We start from the raw sequence: 19,807 nt of genomic DNA, 5'->3' as shown, positions 1-19,807 counted from the left end.
CCTTTGATAAAGTAATATTTAATCACCACACGAAAACCTTGTTCGTTCATTTTTTGACAGTCACTCGACTTCCCTGATTCACAAGAGTGCCAAACACAAAGAAATAGACCAATATGGCTGAAACTTGGTGCGCGTCCTTTACAAAGATGCTACTAAGTAAATATGACCTCAATACGCGGCGGTGGTGCACATCTCGGACTTTGCACGGACTTTTCAAACGCCCCTCGTACAACGCGCTTCCACGCTGGTCACGAGATCGGTAAGACGTTCTTGTGGAAAGACGTTCCAGTCTTCCACCAGCGGGGCTGACAATGTTGGATCATGTGGACGTGCCGCAGTACGTCTCCCCGAGCATCCCACACTTGCTCGTTGGGATTTAAGTCAGGGAAACGGGCAGGCCAGTCCATTTGCCGGCAGGCCGTGGTGGCCGAGCGGTTCTAGGCGCTTCAGTCCGGTACTGTGTGACTGCTGCGGCCGCAGGTTCGAATCCTGCCTCGGGCATGGGTGTGTGTGCTGTCCTTAGGTTAGTTAGGTTTAAGTACTAAGTACGAGGGGACTGATGACCTCAGACGTTAAGTCCCATAGCGCTCAGAGCCATGTGAACCATTTCAACCATTTGCCGAATATCTTCTCGTTACAAAAGTGTCTCCACTTGTTCTGTACTCCTTCATGCCTTTCCAGGCGTTCATTCTGCCCTGACTTTATTTTTATGAATGATAATGCGTGACCGTATAATCATCCGCGAGAATGAAATCAGGGACGAATGCTCGCCTGAAAAGACGCACGTGGCGAAGGAGCACAGTTTCATAATACGCTGACTGGTGAGTACACCGTTTCCACATACACTACTGGCCATTAAAAATGGCTACACCACGAAGATGGCGTGCTACAGACGCGAAATTTAACCGACAGGAAGAAGATGCTGTGATATGCAAATGATTAGCTTTTCAGAGCATTCACACAAGGTTGGCGCCGGTGGCGACACCTACAACGTGCTGACGTGAGGAAAGTATCCAACAGATTTCTCATACACAAACAGCAGTTGACCGGCGTTGCCTGGTGAAACGTTGTTGTGATGCCTCGTGTAAGGAGGAGCAATGCGTACCATCACGTTTCCGACTTTGATAAAGGTCCGATTGCAGCCTATCGCGATTGCGGTTTATCGTATCGCGACATTGCTGCTCACGTTGGTCGAGATGCAATGACTGTTAGCAGAATATGGAATCGGTGCGTTCAGGGAAATACGGAACGCCGTGCTGGATCCCAAAGGCCTCGTATCACTAGCAGTCGATATGACGGGCATCTTATCCGCATGGCTGTAACAGATCGTGCAGCCACGTCTCGATCCCTGAGTTAACAGATGGGGACGTTTGCAAGACAACAACCATCTGCACGAACAGTTCGACGACGTTTGCAGCAGCATGGACTATCAGCTCGGAGACCGTGGCTGCGGTTACCCTTGACGCTGCATCACAGACAGCAGCGCGATGATGTACTAAACGGCGAACCTGGGTTCAGGATTGGCAAAACTTCATTTTTACGGATGAATCCAGGTTCTGTTTACAGCATCATGATGGTCGCATAAGTGTTTGGCGACGTCGCGGTGGGCGCACATTGGAAGCGCGTATTCGTCATAGCCATACTGGCGTATGACCCGGCGTGATGGTATGGGGTGCCATTGGCCGTTGGTTACAGGTCTCGGTCACCTCTTGTTCGCATTGACGGCACTTTGAACAGTGGACGTTACATTTCAGATGTGTTACGACCCGTGACTCTACCCTTCATTCGATCCCTTCGAAACCCTACATTTCAGCAGGATAATGCACAACCGCATGTTGCAAGTCCTGTACGGGCCTTTCTGGATACAGAAAATGTTCGACTGCTGTCCTGGCCAGCGCATTGTCTAGATCTCTCACCAACTGAAAACGTCTGGTCAATGGTGGCCGAGCAAATGGCTCGTCACAATACACCAGTCACTACTGTTGATGAACTGAGGTATCGTGCTGAAGCTGCATGGGCAGCTGTACCTGTACACGCAATTCAAGCTCTGTTAGACTCAATGCCCAGGCGTATCAAGGCCGTTATTACGGCCAGAGGTGGTTGTTCTGGGTACTGATTTCTCCGGATCTATGCACCTAAATTGCGTGAAAATGTAATCACATGTCAGTTCTAGTATAATACATTTGTCCAATGAATACCCGTTTATCATCTGCATTTCTTCTTAGTGTAGCAATTTTAATGGCCTGTAGTGTATTCAGAGGTCAGAATGGCCATCCACCTTTACGCCTCCCTACGCCATAACACCAGTCCACCAAAACGATCATGTTCGACAATGTTCCTTGGTGCGTTAATGTTCCCATCTCTCACCATATCGGCATACGTCCATAATCGCTGTTTAGACTGCACGTGCTCTCATTCGAGAGACCCTATGTCCTTGGCACCACTGCTATCCGCGCCGCCGATGTGCGGGTGTCAACGGAACAGAACGTGCTGATAGCCAAGCTGTCGCCATGCCACTGTGGAGCGTAAAACTGCATGCCTTGCAGTCCTGTCAAATGTTGTTGAAATTACACCCGCTGTTTGACGTGAGTGCCTTCTTGCTTGTTGGAGGATGTAGCAGTCATCTGCTGCTGTAGTTCAGCGTGGTCGACCACGTCCTCTCCTATGAGCAGCAGTACCTGTGGTTTCTGAGCGCTCCCCTTGCACGTGAAAAAGTGCTGTCAACAATACCAAACATCTGGGTTACACTCGTCACATTTCGTCCTTATTTCAGTTTCCCGTCGATTCACACCCGTGTGAAGTCATCCAAATGTTGTCACCGGACCATGTTGTACCGTAGCTGCCCGCTGATTGACACACGTCGTCGTTTGCCGTTCCGCGTTCTGGACCAGCCCCATTCTGGCGCTATCCAACTTTCTGTGCACGACTGGGGGACATCTAGCTGCGTGCTCCCACACTTTCATTTATTTTCACAAGGTAGTTAATATACACTGAAGAGCCAAAGAAAATGGTACATCTACCTAATATCCTGTAGGGCCCCAGCGATCACACTGGACTCGTATTCGAGAGGACGACGGTTCAATCCCGCGTCCGGCCATCCTGCTTTAGCTTTTCCGTGATTTCCCTAAATCACTCCAGGAAAATGCCGGGATGGTTCCTTCGATAGGACACGGCCGACTTCCTTCCCCATCCCTCCCTAATCCAATGAGACCGATGACCTCGCTGTTTGCTCTCTTCTCCCAAACAACCCAACCCAAGACCGCGAGCACGCAGGAGTGCCGCAACACGATGTGGCATGGACTCGACTAATGTCTGAAGTAGTGCTGGAGATAACTGACACCGTGAATCCTGCAGGGCTGTCCATAAATCCGTAAGAGTACCAGGAGGTGGAGATCTCTTGTGATCAGCATGTTGCAAGGCATCCCACATAAGCTCAATAATGTTCATGTCTGGGGAGTTTGGTGGCCAGCGGAAGTGTTTAAAATCAGAAGAGTGTTCCTGGAGCCACTCTGTAGCAATTCTGAACGTATGGGGTGTTGCATTGTACGCCTGGAAGTGCTCAAGTTCGTCGGAATGCATAATACGAGTAGACATGAACCGATGCAGGTGATCAGACAGGATGCTTACGTACGTGTCACCTGCCACAGTCGTACCTAGAAGTATCACTCCAACTGCACACGGTCCCCACCATTACAGATCCACCACCAGCTAGATCAGTCCCCTACTGACATGCGCCGGCCGGAGTCGCCGAGCGGTTCTAGGCACTACAGTCTGGAACCGCACGACCGCCACGGTCGCAGGTTCGAATCCTGCCTCGGGCATGGATGTGTGTGATGTCCTTAGGTTAGTTAGGTTTAAGTAGATATAAGTTCTAGGGGACTGATGACCAAAGAAGTTAAGTCCCATAGTGCTCAGAGCCTACTGACATGCACGGGTCCATGTATTCATGTCGTTGTCTCCATACCCATAAACTTCCATCCGTTCCATGCAGTTTGAAACTCATCCGAACAGGCAACATGTTTCCAGTCATCAACAGACCATTGTCGGTGTTGACGGGCCCGGGCGAAGCGTCTGACACTTGTTGATGGCCCAGCTTTGAAATCTGCAGCAATTTGCGGAAGTGTTGCATTTCTGAGCACGTTGAACGATAGTCTACAGTCGTCTTTTGTCCCGTTGTTGAAGGATCTTTTTCTGGCGCCGGCCGGTATGGCCGAGCGGTTCTAGCCGCTTCAGTCTGGAACCGCGCGACCGCTACGGTCGCAGGTTCGAATCCTGCCTCGGGCATGGATGTGTGTGTTAGTTAGGTTTAAGTAGTTCTAGGGGACTGATGATCTCAGATGTTGAGTCCCATAGTGCTTAGAGCCATTTTAACCATTTTGATTTTCTTTTTCTGGCCGCACAATATCGGAGATTTGATTTTTTACCGGATTCCTAATATTCACGGTACACTCGTGATATGGTCGTACGGGAAAATCCCCACTCATCGGAGATGCTGTGTCCCATCGCTGGTGCACCGACTGTAACACAACGTTGAAACTCACTTAAATCTTGATAATCTGCCATTGTAGCAGCAGTAACCGATTCAACAACTGCGCCAGACTCTTGTTGTCTTAGACCGGCGTTACCGACCGCGGCGCCGTATTCTGCCTCTTTACATTTATCTGGATTTGAATACGCATGCGTATACCAGTTCCTTTGGTGCTTCAGTGAATTACGTTACTTTATCAAGATTTTTTGCGGATTAGTGTATTCAAAATCTGCGTGGCCTAGCCGAAGGTGAGCCTGAGAAAACTCACAACGTTCTTTGTGAAAATAAGTAAATATTTCAGGCGTGGTTGGTTGAGATTGAAGTTTATTTTCCTCCCAACTGATCATAGTCGCCCGTGGAAATACTAGTAATTTCATAAATGCGGTGCGACAGGAGCGCTAACCGGAATGAAAATCTACCTTTCCCTTCTGGTCACAGTCCCATGCAAACTTACTTTCTAAATGACACGAATGCGTGTCTCAGCGTTCGTACCACACCTAAGTTGCCGGCGCTACAGAGCGTCCCCCTCAGTGACGTGCCTCTTTGCCCTAATGGATGCGCCTTAATTACGCCACTGTGTAAGAAGTTGATTTTAATACGGCCGGCGGTGTCTGGGCGGGCGCGGAGAAAGCGGCGGTGCGGTGCAGGGGGAGAAAGTGGAACAGCGGCCAGGAACTGCACGGGACCGCAGGCAGCTAGCTGCTCGCTGCTTCCGAATAATGAAATCCGCGCGGCCTCAAATTGCCTGCCGGCGCTGCTCTGCGGAACACGGGACGCCTCTCGCCTTTCCGCTTTTCCTTTCCTACTCCGCGCTACGCACGACAACGGTGCGCGAGATCTGCACCGCAGAGAGTCCGACTGCTCTCCCACGAATACTACACATCGAGATTCTACCGCCCATGTTTGCATTTGGGGTTAATCACTATAGCAGCTTATTTCCTGCTGAGGGGGAAGTTACTTGGTCTGCAGGTAGCAAACGTCCTCTTGGAATCATGACTTAATAAGACGCAAACTTACGAAGGTCAGCACTCATACCTAACCCTCCCCACCCCCATCCCCAAAAAGAGAAGGAAGGAAAATTAGGGTTTAACATCCAATCGACGACGAGTCATTAGAGATGGAACCCAAGTTCGAATTGGATGATGATGGGAAAAGATGTCAAGATTTTCCTTTTCAAAGAAGTCCACTGTCTTCCCACAGCGCTACCTCACTCGGCTGTACCACTCCAGATACTTCACCTATGCAGCTTGTGCAAAATAACGCGGCACCGTCACAGAAACGCATTCTCGCTGTGGAAGCAGGGCGAGTCCACCTCGTTGTTCCGAAGCGACGGCCGGCTCAGTTCCGAGTCGCCTATCAACCCGCATATTTGGACCATAGTCGTAGCTCTCTCGCTTTGCCATATTGTGTTGCACCACAGTGTTCAGACGTTTGTCGTAGGTAGTGCATCTGTGTAAATTGCCTCTTGAGTTGCCGGCCGGAGTGGCCGAGCGGTTCTAAGCGCTTCAGTCTGGAACCGCGCGACCGCTACAGTTGCAGGTTCGAATCCTGCCTCGAGCATGGATGTGTGTGATGTCCTTAGGTTAGTTAGGTTTAAGTAGTTCTAAGTTCTAGGGGACTGATGACCTCAGAAGTTAAGTCCCATACTGCTCAGAGCCATTTGAGCCTCTTCAGTTGGTAAATGGACAGTGGCTGCTGATTCGAATCAGTAATTATGATGTTGCATCATTTTTTAAGTGCATCCGGGACACCAACATTTGCTCTTGCTGCGAGTTTTTCAGCTATCTTGAAGAAGAGTCTATGCCTTTGTCCGAACCTCGAAGCGTGCCTATTTGTACGCTGATACCCAAATCATGTGACTAAAACCTGCATTGCGGATTAGAGTCTGCTGGCATCATAAATAATATAGTCACCAAACAGCGCCAGCCACACATACAACTCCTGTGTCGAAGATGGAAATGTTGCAGAGGCCAAGTTTTTTTCTTTCCTTTAAAAAAAAAGGAAAAATAAAGAGACAGTACCTCGATTTACAACCCATTCCCTCTCTAGATAGGCAGCGTTCCGTTGGTCGAACAGCATGACAGATGGCGTACGGGTTTTAACCGAGAATTAAATAGCTCTGAGCACTATGGGACTTAACTTCTGAGGTTATCAGTCCCCTAGAACTTAGAACTACTTAAACCTAACTAACCTAAGGACATCACACACATCCATGCCCGAGGCAGGATTCGAACCTGCCACCGTAGCTGTCGCGCGGTTCCAGACTGAAGCGCCTAGAACCGCTCAGCCACATCGACCGGCAATCCGAGAATTAAACCGCACGTGTGAGAAGCAGTGTTGAAAAGAACTATGAGAAAATCTTTGCATGATTTACCATTTCAGATTAATGTATCAGTATCATCTGCTCATAGACTCGGCCTGATGTGGATTTGGTTGTTTGAGGAAGGAGACCAAACAGCGAGGTCATCGGTATCATCGAATTAGGGTAGGACGGGGAAGGAAGTCGGCCGTCCCTTTCGAAGGAACCATCCCGGCATTTGCCTGGAGAGTTTTAGGGAAATCACGGATAACCCAAATCAGGATGGCCGTACTTGGGATTGAACCGTCGTCTTCCCGAATGCGAGTCCAGTGTGCTAACCACCTCGCTCGGGGACTCAGCCTGAATCCTTACCAAAAAAAATGGTTCAAATGGCTCTGAGCACTATGGGACTTAACTTCTGTGGTCATCAGTCCCCTAGAACCTAGAACTACTTAAACCTAAGGACATCACACACATCCATGCCCGAGGCAGGATTCGAACCTGCGACCGTAGCAGTCGCCCGGTTCCGGATTGAGCGCCTTAACCGCGAGACCACCGCGGCCGGCGAATCCTTACAAAACAACGGTATTTCATCGACTGACCAACGCATATACTATTATTCGATGTCACTATTGAATATTACAGTCGATTATAATAGTTATTATTACTGAATGCCTATTCCTTCACCAAACCATGAACATATGATAGATATGTGGATAACGTCTTCTTCTTCTTCTTCTTCTTTTCATGTGTGAGGCAAATTACCTGCTATAGCGTGGTTTGGTTTCCGACATTTCTTCCTTTAGTGCGTCTGTAACTGAAAGCCTTCACCGAGAATATTTCTCCGCCAATACGGCCTACTTGGTCCTTCGATTTTCTGACATTTTCCTTTACTTCTTCGTCTAGGTTATATATTCGTAAATCTTTTCTTATATTCTCATTTCATTAAAGATATTCCCTTGTAAATCCTTCCACTCTTCTTAGATATTGTCAGAGCATGTGTTTCGATAAGTGCCGATGAGATAAGGAATACCACTCAATCCATGATAAGAGGATGGCATCACTGGACTGATACCAATGGTCACCACTTCGAACACCATCTGTAAATGGACGTTCACGCCACTTTTGTGACCTTCGTTGACCTTCAAAGACCTTTCTGTAGCACATCATTCGATTCATCTGGATAGCCGCTATCAGAAAATAAGCACCAAACTTTGGCATCCCAATTAAAAAAACGAACTTGACCTTCATATCTCTGACGCGACCCCACCCAGAAACAAATAACCAGCGTCATATTATGGCCTCCGTTGTCCCATGCAGCTTTCGTCCCACAAACTTTTCAGCTCCTGTCATACTTTCGTAGTTATTCTTGGTGCCAATAGTTACTGACTCGCCCTGTATTGTTGGATTTGTTTATGAGTCTTATGTTGCCAACTTCCATGAGGTAACCGGTTGTCTGGCTGTTCCAGTTGTAGCGGACAGAGCCAGAGATGCGTCAACATAGTTTTATGTGTGTGACTTTTCAGGCTTTCATGGCGAATCTGTTGCAACCAAACTTCCGGGGTTCACTGCCGGATAATATTGTGCAAATCTCGAAATATTTCGTCGAAACATATGTTGGATATCTTCAGGTGGTGGTAGTTGCTGTCATGGCTATGAATGTTGATATTTTTAAAAATATCACGCATCCGATATATCGATATTTAAAAATGATCATAACTGCCCTCGATATATTGAACTATGTTTAGGTTTAATGGTACATCGGTAACGACGTGAAGGATATCGAAGTACCGGCTTATAAAAATATCGGCTGCACATTGTAAATATACTGCCGGCTTTAGAGCTGTATGTTCTATAATTGATTTTATTATTAGATATTCTCTACCTCAAGAAGCCCCCTTCGATCAAGAACTGAAAGGAAAGCGATGCTTGTTCACACTTGGCGATAACCACAATGATAACTGCTTGTAAGTGGTATAATAAAAGTTGTCAGATGGGTCCGTCGTTCGGTTTCGTCCCATATCGGAATTATCCGGAACTCTTCGCTTCGGCTGCCCTATTTTTTAATTTCTGCAAACGCCAGCGACCTAGAAGATGTAGTATCAAAACTGAGCGATGAAGTTAAAACACTGCAGTTTCTGTTAGTAGCGCCGAGCGCCGATTGCGTCAGCATTTCCCTCACACGTCTCCGCCCACCACAGAGATCAATCTTGCTTGTTATTTAGATTTTTGTTCACCATTTTAAGCAACTGTTTTTAAAGAGCGCCGATGTGAAGAAATAACACACTAGTTGCGTAAAAAATAGTTTTTTAACGCAACTCGTGTGCTATTTCATCACATTGGAGATCTTGTTGTTCTATTCATGTTGCCACCAATCCCCAGTGCAAAAAATATTAATATTTTGTCAACATCCCTAGTCGCCTCTGCTACAAGGTGCGACTCGTGATAACCTCGCGGTGACGTCGAAATTTTTCAGGCAATGACCAGGAATTACGCATGCGCGACAGGCGGCAGCGTTGGGTACAGGCGACGCTCAAAGTCTCCGCTGCCAGGAACTGAAACGTCATCCGCGCATGCGCAGTGGCAAAGGACTGCGCTGCTGCATGCTCCTGTGATTAAAAGCTGAGTTAAGTCCCCGCAAGGCGCTACGTCGGCTCATACAATGTAGTAGATAGGCCATAGAAATATCGTTAAGCTACGGAATAAGACGCAACGAACCCGAGAAATAGACTACGGTACAATATTATTCGCTCTTTATGCAGCAGTGGAATATTATTTACTCGCCGATTAACGTCAGTCAAAGACAGTGTGAAAGTATCTAGCAAAATTTTTAAAGAGCACTCAAAATATTGACTACGGTCTCGAACGTGAATACCAACCAATTATTAGGCCTAGCACCAAAGAAAGTAAGGCTGCTTCCTTTTACAACCGCTGTAACTGGAGCAGACGTCTTTCTCTCCCGGCAGCTGCCCTCAAGGCGGCGCAGTGAAAGTAATGAGACTGTAGGAAGCTGCGATATGCGAGACAGAAAAACCCATTGACATTGCCGTCTATTACTCGTGCACAGTGTGAGACTTTCTGCTGAAGAGAACTCGCAATATGTCATTACAGAAACTGAGGCTAACTTTTACGATGCCCTGTGGCGCAATTGTATGTTGGACAAAAGAAAATACTGCTTGCAGTGCAGAGTTTTACACAGGTGTGGAGCACCTCACATTAGTACCAGAAATCTTCCTTCAAGACCTTGCGGTAACAATGGTAAGGGACATGTTCGCTGTCTCGAGAAATTGTGAAGTTTCGATAAAATCTCATTAATAAGATACTTCAGATACATGCAGTGTGATTTTTTTTATTCGGATAAGTCACTGTTTTCATACGTATATTAGCATGGTGTATAAGTTCGTAGCGCTTTTGTTTTGCATGTTGGTCTTCCGGTTATTACGGGTTTATTAATTAAGTGTCATATTTATTTGTAATTAAATGTTACTGTTTGAGTTTACATGTTGTCATTTTGTCACTTGAAGTTAGTGAGTGGAGGTGTGGACGCTAGAAATGAAGTGCCAAATGGAGAAAGCGGAACATTTATGATATATTTTTCTGTTTGAGTTCAATAGAGAGGTTACAGCAGCGGAGGCAGCAAGAAACATCTGAGCCATGTATGGGGATAATGCCACTGGATAGAGCACGGCAAGAAAATGATTTTCTTGTTTTAAGGAGGATCGTTTTGACATTAGTGACTCTCACGTTCACGAGGGTTTTTGGGGTTTGATGAATATCGTTTAAACATGCACACATCAAAAAAAGTTTTGCATTACCCCGGTTCCGAGAGTTCCGGAACCTTTAAAGAAAATTGGAGTATAGGTCAACATAAATGTCATTTCTGCCCTTTTTATTGGGTCATGAGAACCACACATTGCATATTGTACCACTATACAGCGAGACCTTCAGAGGTAGCGGTCCAGATTGCTGTACACACCGGTGCCTCTAATACCCAGTAGAGCGTCCTCTTGCATTGATACATGCCTGTATTCGTCGTGGCATACTATCCACAAGTTCATCAAGGCACTGTTGGTCCAGACTGTCCCACTCCTCAACGGCGATTCGGCGTAGATCTCTCAGAGTGGTTGGTTGGTCACGTCGTCCATAAACAGCTCTTTTCAATCCATCCTAGGCATGTTCGATAGGATTCATGTGTGGAGAACATGCTGGCCACTCTAGTCGAGCGACGTCGTTGTCCTGAAGGAAATCATTCAGAAGATGTGCACGATGGAGGTGCGAATTGTCGTCCATGAAGATGAATGCCTCTCCAGTACGCCGCCGATATGGTTGCACTATTGGTCGGAGGATGGCATTCACGTATCGTACAGCCGTTACGGCGACTTCCATGACCACCAGCGGCGTACGTCGGCCCCACATAATGCCACCCCGAAACAGCAGAGAACCTCCACCTTGCTGCACTCACTGGACAGTGTGTTTAAGGCGTGGAGCCTGTTCGGGTTGACTTCAAACACGTCTTCGACGATTGTCTGGTTAAAGGCATATGCGATATTCATCGGTGAAGAGAACGTTATGCCAATCCTGAGCGTTCCATTCGGCATGTTGTTGGGCCCATCTGTACCGCGCTGCGTGGTGTCGTGGTTGCAAAGATGGACCCGCCATGGATGCCGGGAGTGAAGTTGCGCATCATGCAGCCTATAGCGCACAGTTTGAGTCGTAATACGATATCCTGTAGCTGCACGAAAAGCATTATTCAACATGGTGACGTGCTGTCAGGGTTCCTCCGAGCCATAATCCGTAGGTAGCGATCATCCACTGCAGTAGTAGCTCTTTGGCGGCCTTAGCGAGGCATTTCATCGACAATTCGTGCCTCTATGTACCTTCTCCATGTCGGAACAACGTCGCTTTGGTTCACTCTGAGGCGCCTGGACACTTACCTTGTTGAGACCCCTTACTGCCACTAAGTAACAATGCGAACGCGATCGAAACGTGCTATTGACCGTCTAGGTGAGGTTGAACTACAGACAACAAGAGCCGTGTGCCTACTTCCTGGTGGAATGACTGGAACTGATCGGCTGTCGGACTCCCCCCGTCTAATAGGCGCTGCTCATGCATGGTTGTTTGCACCTTTGGGCGGGTTCAGTGACATCTCTCAACAATCAAAGGGGCTGTGTATGTGATACAATATCCACAGTCAACGCCTATCTTCAGGACTTCTGGCAACTGGGGTGATGCTAAACTTTTTTTTGACGTTTGTATTAATTCACAACGATCCACGCAATTGTAGTGGAGAACTGGCAAATGTGATCAACCGAAATCATTCCATCATCATGCAACATTTGCATACAATGGGGAAGGTTCAAAAATTGGGTGTTTGTGTACCGTATGCTCTGAGCCAAAATCACAAATATCAGTAGGTGTTCATATGTGCGTCTCTGCTTCCTTGTCATCAATTGACTAGCGAACAGCGTCGATAATTCGTATCCTGTATTGTTACTGTGGATGAGGAATGGCATCTTTATGCTAACATGAAGAAGAGAAAAGAATAGTCGAGCCCAAGCAAAGCAGCAATTCCACGAACATAGACGTGCGCGCGACCGCAAAAGGTAATGTTACAAGTTGCTCCCCCTACGTGTAACAATCAGTGCTAACATATACTGTCAACAACTGATACTTCTTGCAGACGCAAATTCAAGAACAACGATTAGGAAGAACGCGTGAAATGATGCTACACCATGACAACACCCGCCCACGTTTTGTGATACTAACAAAAATACAGGATACTGGTTGGGAAGTCATTTCGCACCGACCTCATTCACCTGGTCCTGCGCCCTCAGATTTTCACCTTCTCCGCTCTCTATCGAACGACCTTCAAGGAACTTCCTTACCGAATGAAAATGCGCTCTGAACATGGTCGAAGAGTTCTTCACCTTGAAACCACGTGCTTTCTACAATCGGCGAATCGAAAAATTACCGCAGTGTTGGCAGACTGTTGTAAATAGTGAAAGAGAATATATTACTGATGACTAAAATCTCTGTTATGTGTATCCGTTGTGTTTATTAAACTTATGGAAAAACGCTACGAACTTACGCGCCAATCTGATGTCTATAGTAACAACATATTTTTAAAATGATAAATTCTCCCCAAAATTTTTCTCTTAAAAATTCGTCAGCGAGTCTTTAACATTAATTATTTGCAAACTTAGTGCACTTAATTAGAGTTAGCATGGACTTATCACTGTTTAGTTCCCAGCAAAGCTTTACTGCTAAACATCCCAAGAATGTAAATTTAAAAGGTTCGAATTGTTTCTGTGTTTGGTACTAAGATTTGCATTAACAATTTTTACGATAATAAAGTGAATAACCTCAAAGATTAATTTGTGATTAGGCAGAATATAAAATTAATTTTACAAAGCACCCTACTATATCACGTAAATTATGTTAAGGATGGCCCTTAATATTTGTATCGTCACCCCGTGTCGTAAAATCACGTGAACAATGGTGCGAGATGCGAATTAACATCGTTTACTGGCTTGGTTAAATTTCACTTTAATATGATTGCAAGATCTTTATCTGACTCGTAGTTATCCACATATTTCTCAGATTTGTACAAATCGTCCCTGAAAAGTACTTTCGTGACACGAACAGTGCATGCCTAACTACTGCTGGTTATCATGCTTTTTGGCACTCACCACTGTTTACAAGCACACATCCTGACAAAGCTGCCATTAGAGCGAATCAGAAATTTGAAATACAGCTACCAGGTAGCTGGGACTATTAACTTATATTATTTAAGCACATAATTTCCCATGTTTTACGTGCAGTAACTCTGTTTCTCATCAACTGTCCCTTGCCACTGTTTACAGCCGAGTTCTTCATGTCCGGAAAGCCTTCGTTTTCGAATTAGTGAATGAAGTTTAAGTTCTACATGTACATCTACAACTACCTTTATACCCCGTATGTGTGGCGTAGAGTACTTTGTCCACCACTCTGTCACTTCCTCTCTTTCATGTTTCAGCCGCGAATTATGCGAGAGAACAACGACTGGTGATAAGCGACTGCATGAGTTCGAACGTCTTAAGGGGCTCCGGAACGCCCTATACTTGCAATGTTAAAATAACGCTTATAAATTACATCTTTCCTCACAAAGTATTTGAGGTAGGAAGTTGAACTTTTTACAGATTATTTATTGGAATATGGGCTACAACTTAACACAGGGATTTTACAAAATTTTAGTTCAGTTATTAAAGATGATTTTTTTCAATTGTAATGAAAATTCACAACATTTTTTTGCAATTTTGTATTTATATATTCAAAAATATACAGTTTTTTGGAAAAAGGCTGTGTTAAATTATGCAGAAGGTACTGTGTAACATTTACTGAAAGTTTGAAACAAATATGTTTGGAAGATCCTTAGAAAACGTGTAATTAGTATGAGAAAGTAAAAGTTTTGGGAATCGAGCGACAAAGATTGGATTAACTTTGTAGTGCATTCCAGGTCCATAGGGTGGATTATCTTCATCCTCTGCAAACTCCTCCTCCAGCTTCCTCTTGTTCCTCCTCCTGTTTACTCTTGCTTGTATTTCTAGACTCTTTACAGCCCTGTCTGCAGCCCGAAGGCGTTCCTTGTCTAAAGCAAGCATCGCTCGTTGTTGTGTTCGTAGATTTTGCTACCATTTTCATCAGTTGCAGTTACTGCAACACTGTTCCAAAAGGTGGTCACGTATGAACACTTATCACATTTCAGTTGTATTTCACTAGCAAGTCCTACGTGCTTTATTATGGAGAGTTCCAGACCAACTTCACTACAATGAATACATCTTACACAGTTTGAAAAAATTCCTTTGAGAACCGACATATCAAATATTTCATTCACATCTGATTCGCCCATAAAACATTCATAGTTTTCACTCATTGAACCAAGCTTCTTCTGTAGAGTATTTTCTTTCCCACTTTGACTGCTATGGGCAGGTGTACTTTATTGTTTACAGTAATAACACATACCTTTGGCTTTCCAACATTTCTCCTTTTCTTAAAAGCCTTCAGAGGATTCCTAATAACTTTACTTTTACTCATTATTATACTTCAACAAAACAGAGACTCAAGAAACAGAATTAATTACGAATATTTTCGAGATAACGACAGAGTAAATAAACATGAAACAATCGACAATCACACCAGCGATATATATTGAACCATCACAGGTTAGCCACAACACATACTTTATCTCACATCACTAAAATGTACCTGATGAACACGGACGTTAATAATAACACCATTTGACAGCAGTTTAACAGCGCCACAGTGGGTCACGCCCATGTAGAACACATTTCAAAAAAAATTTAAAAGTAGTTGTAGTCTTCGGAATTGAATAAATTATATATCTATTAAAAGGTAATAGTCTACAGATTCAGAAAACGCAAAAAGTAAAAATTGAACTTTTCATGATTTTGAGCCTTTCCGGAGCCCCTTAAATTTACTTTCATGGTCTTCTCGCGAGATACACGTAGGAGGAAGCATTATATCGTTTCACTCTTCTAGCAACGTACGAGCTCCGAATTTTAACATTAAACCAGACTGTGATACACAACGTCTCTCTTGTAACGATTGCCACTGGAACTGCACGGCCGGCCGGGTTGGCTGAGCGGTTCTAGGCGCTACAGTCGGGAATCGCGCGACCGCTAAGGTCGCAGGGTCGAATCCTGCCTCGGGCATGGATGTGTGTGATGTCCTTAGGTTAGTTAGGTTTAAGTAGTTCTAAGTTCTAGGGGACTGATGACCTCAGAAGTTATGTCCCATAGTGCTCAGAGCCATTTGAACAATTTTCTGGAACTGCATGTCTCCGCGACGCTTTCTTGCTAAACGAACATGTGACCAAACGAACTGCTCTTCTTTGGATATTATCTTTTTCAACTTTCACTCTCATCTGGCACGGGTCTCAGACTGACGAGGATGATCGTAGGTTTTGTAAGCTACCTCCTTCGTGGAGGGACTACAGTTGCTGTCGATTCTTCCAGCGAATCTGTCTGGCGTCTGCCTTTACTGCAATGGGTTTTATGTGGTCATTTTATTTCAAGTCCATCCGTACGCATATCGTCAGCCATGTAATGTTCGGAGTGGCTATAATTACACTTTCCGCAATTGACAGGGCCCTTACGAAAAACGAATGATAGTAGGACAGTGTAACTTTGTGGAAACGTTTGTAAGGACATACGAAAGAGAAATAACGAATAAACCATTGAAAGAAACACATTTTAATTTCCACATGAGAGGTTAACATTTGTTAATTGTATACTATGTTTAGGTTCCATGTTACAAACGTTGTTCGTGTGTCGATCATCGGCATTCGCGACACCCTGAACCCGCTCTAAAGATGCCATTCCACAATAAATATTGTTTGCAGTTTTTCGAAAGCTGTACCATGGACAGCTCGGCTTTCGTTACACAGCTTGTGTGCTACATGAAGATCACACATTGCCTTCAACATTCTCAGCCATGGAAACAGTAACTTTTTCAACAACTTGCGGCGCAATTGCCCGTCGGACTGTTCCATGAGCAGTTCCCAAATCACCTCTTAAGTCGGACTTCCTACACGTGTTCTTCAACCCAGGTGTGGTAGGAGGACCTCTCTATATTCCATTAATATGTCTATACTCGCGAAGAGCAGTAGCACTATTGCTACTGTTTCGGCAAAACAGCTTTACGAGTAAAGCCCTACGCCCACCTCCTCCAGATTCCTCTTGACTGTCTGCAGCTCTAACGCACACTTACGCCGCCGTTTCAGTACCGGCATCTAACGGCAAGTCATGACACTACTACTACTACTAACAACACAAGTCCCAGTCTTAACATGATTCCAATAAAGTTTGGTATCCGTACGGTAAATAATTTTCTGTCCACACTGGCTCATGTAGTGGAAGTTTAATTATAACCACCCTGTACATCACTACTTGCAGTGATTGTTCGGCAGCCGTGTATTTCCGCCTATTTTCGATTAATATTTTACATGTGTTTGTGTTGAGGGTCAACTGCCAACCCCGCACCAAAGATCGAACCTCTGCCGTCTCACGTTCCGCCCGCTATGCAGGCGCTAATGCGGATGACTAGTGGAGTGGTTCCGTTAATTCACTTCAACTCAGGGACGGAATCCTTGTAGTTACTCCTGTGCTCAGAATCTAAATGATATGCTTCGAGACAATCTCTGCAATCTGCGGGGGAGAAGATACTTTTTATCACTCTGTATTGAGAATTCTTCCTATTGGAATAATGACTGCTTACATGTCTGTGAGTGCGCTTATTACTGTAATGTTACGTTAGCCATCCCTCCGGGGGCGATATGCAGCTCTCTGAATAATGCTCATAGATTTCCGACCTGAGAATGTATCCCTGATTTTTTTTAATGGAATTGTTCGCGAGATATTAATCATCTTTCTGCGGACGTCTGTCATTTAACATTATTCAGTGTTTTATTAGTCTCTTCCTCGAGTCGAAGAAGTGGGTGACTACGCAAATTTTCTTTTACGAGGCGTGTTTTTTAAGTAAGTACCGTTTTGCTACACCGCGGCTGCGGTCGGCGTTCTGCGCATCCGCACTTGGTACCTACATCTTTTGTCTACGCACTGATGCCATTACAGTCTGATTATTCCTTGTTTACGTTTTGTACTGAGCGTTTAAGATGTCTCCAATAATCGTGAGTACCGCCGACTGTGAACTACGGGCTGTTATAAGATTTCTTAGTGCTGAAGGCCTAAAAGCGATCGATATTCATCGTGAGATCTGTGCACTTTACGGAGAAAACACTATGTGATGGAATGGTAAGAAAGTGGGTGAGAGCGTTTAAAGATGGCCGCACAAATGTGCATGATGAACAACGGAGTGGGCGTCCTTCGGTCGTTAATGAAAGTTTGGTGCAGGAAGTGGACAATAACGTGAGAGAAAACAGACGCTTTACGATTTCCTCCTTGCGGGATGTCTTTTCCTAATGTTTCTCGTAGTGTTTTGTATGGCATTGTGACCGATCACTTGAATTACCGAAAATTGTGCGCACGTTGGCGGATGTGCACAAAACCAAACGTTTAGACAGTGCATTGACTTCCCTTGAGCGGTACGACAACGACGGTGATGATTTCTTAAGCCAAATTGTTACGGGCGATGAAACAAGATTGCCTACGTCACTCCAGAATAAAAGCAACACTCCATGGAATGGCGACATTCAGATTCACCCTGAAAAGTGAAGTTTAAGCAAACAATTTCTGCCCGGAAAATCATGTGCACAGTTTTTTGGGACAGAAAAGGAGTATTGCTTGTGGAATGTCTGCCTCGTAATGACACAATCAATGCAACAGCTTTCTGTAATACATTGCACAATCTGCGCCGTTCAATTCAGAACAAAAGACGTGACAAGTTGAGCAAGGGCATCGTTTTGCTGCAAGACAGTGCCCGTCCGCATGTGGCGAATCAGACCAAAGGTCTCATCACATCTTTTCGATGGGAAACTCTAGATCATCCTCCGTACAGCCCTGATCTTGCGCCCAGTGACTACCATCAGTTGCTACCTTGAAGAAACGCCTGGGCGGCCAGCGTCTTCAAGACGATGACGAAGTCAAAACAGTGGTGATGCAGTGGTTAACAAGTCAGGCGGCAGACTTCTATGAGGAGGGTATTCAGAAACTGGTTCAACGTTATGACAAGTGCCTCAATATTGACGGAAATTATGTGCAAAAGTAGATTATGGTACGGGCTTTCATATAAAAATAAAATTATTGAGATATCTTAGCACGTCTTTTTTAATTTCAAAACGGCACTTACTTAAAAAAACACGCCTCATACTTATACCCTCGATATCCTGTGTTATTTCGATCATATATGTAATTATGGACCCCAGGCACTTCAATGATATTTCAATATGGGAGGTGAAAACTTTCATTAAGAAATCTCTTTCGTAAGAAAGATGCAATTTCTTATGCAGTTCCGTACGAGACAGTTGTCATTTATCCACAATTAAACCTCTATGACCGTTCTCGTTTCATGTCTCCACACTTCACTGTTCTTAGATAGTACGTTGAGTCAGAGACGGCAAGACACTTCGAAGATCAGCTGAACAGAACAGGCAATGTCTAGCAGCGAGGTTCTAAGGTAAGTGTCAATAAAAGTAAAAGAAGGGTGGTACAACTAAACCAAAAAAGACAAAGAGAATTGAAATATGAAATGAGGTACTGAAAGTAGTAGACGGGTTTTGCTATTTGGGCATCAAAGACTGACAATGACCCGCGCAGAGAGGATGTAGAATGTACACTGTCAGTAACAAGAAAAGCGTTTCTGAGAAACAGAGATTTGCTGAAATCGTACGTAAAGCAAAGAATTAGGAAGTTTTACCTGAAAGTATTTGTTTGTATCCTTTTAGAATGAGAAGAGTTACCCCAAATATAATGCCATACGACATAACAGAATGAAAGTAAACCAAGTAACCTAATTTTCGTGTCGAACGATCACTCACTTCAGATACCGTTGGAATAAAAAATGGCAGCATTAAGTCTTTGAACAAGATCCTGAACGCGGGCTTTCCACGACAGTTTACTGTCAATCGGAACACTTAGAAATTTGAACTGTTCAGTTTCACTAATCATATGCCCATTCTGTAAAATTAAAACGTCAGGTTTTTTTGAATTGTGTGTTAGATACCGTTGGAATAATAAAAATGGCAGCATTAAGTCTTTGAACAAGATCCCGAACGTGGGCTTTCCACGACAGTTTACTGTCAATCGGAACACTTAGAAATTTGAACTGTTCAGTTTCACTAATCATATGCCCATTCTGTAAAATTAAAACGTCAGGTTTTTTTGAATTGTGTGTTAGAAACTGTAAAAAACTGAGTCTGACTGTGATTTAGCGTTAGTTTATTATCTACCCGCCATTAACTTATGTCATGAACTGCACTATTTGAAATCGAGACAATCTAACACACAACATCCTTTACTACCAAG

The sequence above is a fragment of the Schistocerca americana genome, chromosome 2 (genome assembly GCF_021461395.2).
Source record: "Schistocerca americana isolate TAMUIC-IGC-003095 chromosome 2, iqSchAmer2.1, whole genome shotgun sequence".
In the NCBI taxonomy this organism is placed as follows: domain Eukaryota; kingdom Metazoa; phylum Arthropoda; class Insecta; order Orthoptera; family Acrididae; genus Schistocerca; species Schistocerca americana.
Note: the sequence above shows the minus strand (reverse complement) of the source record.